We start from the raw sequence: 4,874 nt of genomic DNA, 5'->3' as shown, positions 1-4,874 counted from the left end.
TTGAATAACCATAGCAAATTAGAAAATCTCAGCAAATCAACTCCTAAATGAGCTAAACACAAGCTGCAGATCTCAGCTCCACAATCCCAACATGGTTACATATTTCTTGCTCCAAATGCTGTTGTAAGCACATACCAATGCACTACAATGTGTGTGTAGTCAAAAGACAACACTACGACTAAATACTTTCCTCTGTAAGCACTCGAGAACGGTTTCAAATCAGCTCCATATAGTTCACAAGGCACTCACAATGATGAAGCTCTACCAACTACAACCATGTATTTCCAACCTTGCAACCAATGAAAAATATGATCATGGTATGCCTAGCACCATCCAATACATGCTAAAGTCAACCAATCTCACTGTACAAAGCTATATCACTAACACAAGATGGAGAAAAAGAGATCAAATCCGTCATTTAAAAAGTGTGTACAAGCCAACTGTTAATCAACATTTTCCACCCTCTTCAACAACGTCCTTGCTAAGGCAACTAATTTTAATTGATAAATCCCTACCACTTTTTGCACAATCACGCCCACCTTTCCCAGACATGAATCACATTAATAGTTTAGCACAATAGAATCCAAGAGTGGTGATCCCCATTTTGCCCATGCATGGTTTGACATTCATCAAAACAATTGTTTGCCTTTGGGATATTATACCTTTGCAAGTGGCCTTCTCCATGTCCAAAAGAACCTTTGCATCACAACACTATTTATAGAATTAGCAATCAATGAAATACATGCTTCACCATACTAGGTCATCAAGGAATATACTCCACTCTATTGGCATGTAAATATCATTCCTTTTGGCCTGAAATCAAGCATGATGTAATTACATTTATTTTGCATGGATGATTTGTAAAGAGACATCACAATAAGTCTTATGGCCTTTTAATGTGTCTGGCCAAGGGTAAGGGCCAGGACACACATGCAGTATGGGGGTCTATATATAGCTACGAGCCAGAGGGTTGGGGACCTATATATAGTATGGTTTGGTGGTGGTGAGCATGTGGATGTCCCCAAGTTGCTACACTGGTATCAAAGCTCAGTGGAGAAGGAAGGTCGTGGAGCCCTTGCATTAGGCATGCATGATCTCTCTCTCTCTCTCTCTCTCTCTCTCTCTCTCTCTCTCTCTCTCTCTCTCTCTCTCTCTCTCTCTCTCTCTCTCTCAAGCCGGGAATAGGAGCTTTGGCATGGCGAGTTTGAGTAGGACAAAAACCGTCCTTTCCACACGTAAGGAGACGAGGGTGACCTGCATCAAATTTCCTGGGAGTTGTTTCCAAAGGGAGCGTCCCGCTAAGCTAAGCAAATCTTGTCACAATAGCATGCATCGGGGAGGCCCCATTACCGCCATCAAACGAGTGCTCCTCTCTCTATGTAGAAGCACCATTGCCACATGGAGCTCCATGATTTTTTTTTAAAAAATTAGGGATGCTAGTTTGGGAACCCTCCCCAATTAGGGGTATTATCCCATGGGCAAGCAAGGCAAGGCTCTCGAACTCGAAGATCAACTGGCTCTGGGATGGCACGAATACTTGGCAATGTTGTTAATCCATCTAATTACAATAAGGCAAGGCTTATTGCTGGATTTTCACAGGGGGTGCGGGAGTTTCTCATGCATGTGCTTGATGAAGGGGGTAAAGATGCTTGGGACGACTGACTCTTTGGTAGTAAGGTAGAGTTCGCTCTATCATGCCTATGCTCCATGTTTTTTATTTTAAATTGGACGCCCTAATTTGGGCACCCTCCCCAATTAGGGGTATTGGCCCATGGGCAACGAGGGCAAGGCCCTCTAACTCCAAGATCGTCTTGCTATAGGGGGGGCACGTATATTTGGCAACCTTGGTAATCTATCTAATTGCAATAAGGTAATGCATGTTGCTGGATTCCATTAGGAAGTGCAGGATTTGACTCCCCTCCAACTGATGCATACGCTTGATGAAGGGGGTGAAGATGCTCAACATGGCCGACTATTCACTCTAGTTCAAGAAGTCGATAGAGGTCTCTCTCTATATCTTGAAGTTTGGGAAAGAATTTTCACTAGGGGCATGGAACCTAGGCAAGTTTTTTTGAACTAGATACTTTCAAAAGAGACCATGGTCAAGTTAATATGGCACGTCAAGGACGACAGGTGGAAAATTTTTAAGTTTTTTAATGTTTTCAATGCATTTTCACCCTTCTTCTACAAGGAATCATGATGTGGCAAGAAAGCTGCTTTGGAAGCAATAAAGGCAAGCAAGCCAAGGTTTTTTTCCTATTGTGATTACGGCGTCAGATAAAAATAGATATCGCGGGCTTCTTCCTTCTTGTTTAGAGATTTGAGGCAAGTTTTTGTCAGTGCAACTGCAACATGCCTTATTTGTAGGTTGCTTGCTACGAGACACCAATATGATAGTCTATGAACAAACTACTATATTTGGTATGATGGAATCATGTTGCCAGCACACTCATGTTTAAGTCAACAGGTTTTCAATTTTGACAATTTTCACAATAGTGTTTATGGGATTTGTATTTTTGGACAATTAAAGGTACACTTTGCGAGTGCAATTAAGAAATACATTAATTAAAGATACTTTTATGATCATAAATATGATGTACAACTCGATAAGGGGTCGATTTTTTGTAAATGATCGACAAAGTCGATCTTCTTTTGCATGGCATGTGCATGTTTGTAGAAGCATCAAATGTCTATGAGCATAGAAGCTCCATCAAGAATTATTCTTATGATGATCGTGCAAGGCACTTATGATACCAACTTAAACTATTGAGACCGTTACGGTAGCGGCTCAAACTATTGAGATCGTCATTTTACTCAATGGTTTATCAATCTATTTCTCGCACTTGCATGCACGACGTGCAAATAAGGTGGAATTCATTCCACTCAATCATTGTTTATGCTTTTTCCAACTCCAAGTACTTTGTCAAGGACATCGTTATCTACCTAATGGTCACGATGGATTCCACTTTATGTAATGTCTACATGCACTGGACTCGCATGCTTCTTTAAGATGAGATTAGATCTTTGTTTTTTTCCAATGATTTTTATTGTTGATTCTCTTGTTGATGTTGTTGCAAGAGTTATTCATAGTTGTGACCTTCTACTCAATAGCAATTGAGGCTAGTATCTCTACTTATGTTCGTTGCATCTCAATTCATTGATAAACATTATATATCATTGGTTATATGCACCAGGTGCATGCACTATACATGATGGTTTCCATCTGTAGCAGCCAAGCATGGCCTCAATATCGAACAACTAGTTCATGTGATAGCATGATTATTTAAGAGAGCCTCAAGGCGGGAAATCTCTTGTTTCAAAAACCAAAGAATACCTAGTATGGATATCTTCTTTTTGGTTTTGGGAATCTTTCTCTTCTTTTCATTGGGAGATATGGTTGTTTCAAGATCTAGTTGTGAATAAGATTCCAACTTGAGAAGATAGTTGCTTAGTCTATAGCACTGATTGTGTCTCAGGGGTATGATCGAGCTAATGACAAATCCCTTGATAAGGGGTGATGGTCACTGATTGGCCTCTTCACAGTTTTACTTTCAAGGGAAGAAGCTCTCAATTGCCAAGGGGTAGTAGTTAAGTTCACTTTACCAAGTTGCTTTACAATCACTATTGGTAGCTTGGTAACCTGCGCTTGTCTTAGTTAATTGATACTTTAAGAGGCTTCTTTGCAGAATCTAACCAAGGAGTTCGGATTTGTAGAATCTAACCAAGGGATTTGGATTTGAAAAATCTAACCAAGGGGTTTGGATAGCCAAGGCAACACCCAAGGCAACACCCAAGGTAATCAATTAAATATTTGTTTATCTTCACTAATCTCTACTTTTAGTTTTTACCAGGTCAAAGGAATATAGGTCCTTTTGGGGCTAGAAGTTTGGTAATATACCTTTGAGGTTTGAAAATTTCCCTCGACTTCCAAGTAAGTATACGGTATTTTCCAACTCATAGTAAGCATATGATTTGGTTTTGATTCCTTTTTTAATATGCTTTGATTGAGCTTTACAAGTGGGATGCATATGTTGGAATGATTTCATCCACTTAACTTTTCATACAAATGACAAGGTCATGTATGAGCAAAGGATTTTGAAAAAGTAGTGTACAAGTACTATTTTTGCAACCTATTACTTTCTCTTTTAACTATTCACTCTGATACGATCAAGGGTTCATTCCCTATTGAAACAATTATAGGCCTACATGGTAGAGTTTTGTTGGGCACATGTTGTTAGGCACAAGGTGAAGCAAGGTTCATGAGGGTTGCTCTCACTCATGTCACTAAGTGTTTACAGTTACCTCCATACACAAGGACATCTCGTACTCGATGGATGTCATATTTCTTGACATCATTAAATGAGACGTATTCCACATGTGGAGATTATGAGTCTATGGGACTGACACTAATTCCTGTTTCTCCAATTATGTATCACAACAGAGTGATGTAATAAACCCAAGGGCCTATACCTGGGCTGACTTTAAGGTAGGATCCTTTTACAAGCGTGGTGAATTGGGTAGTTAAGATAGGCCTGATCGTGCAGCTATAACATCTTTACTATAGTTGAAATTGATGACAAACGCCTTGAAATTTGTGAGGCTTGAAAAGCATTCCACCTTAGTAAGTTGAAGTGCGCAAGCAGGAGCGTGTGTGAGTGTGTGCAGCAATGGAGAAGAGAGGCAAAGAGGAGACCTTGTGTTTGTAGCGGCTAAAACTCACTCTCAATAGGTGAGCCCCCTTATTCTATTATGTATATAATGAATAAGTATAGTGGGTGGGTACTTGGCCTAAACGACCACATGGGGCTTTACCCCAACAACCTCCCACGCAAAGGCCAATGTGGCCGTGTGAGAGAGAAAAGAAAATTGTACAA

This window comes from Adiantum capillus-veneris, chromosome 17 (assembly GCF_014529385.1).
Source record: "Adiantum capillus-veneris isolate H3 chromosome 17, ASM1452938v2, whole genome shotgun sequence".
In the NCBI taxonomy this organism is placed as follows: Eukaryota; Viridiplantae; Streptophyta; class Polypodiopsida; order Polypodiales; family Pteridaceae; genus Adiantum; species Adiantum capillus-veneris.
The sequence above is the reverse complement of the archived record's forward strand: the minus strand, read 5'-3'. Positions refer to the sequence as shown.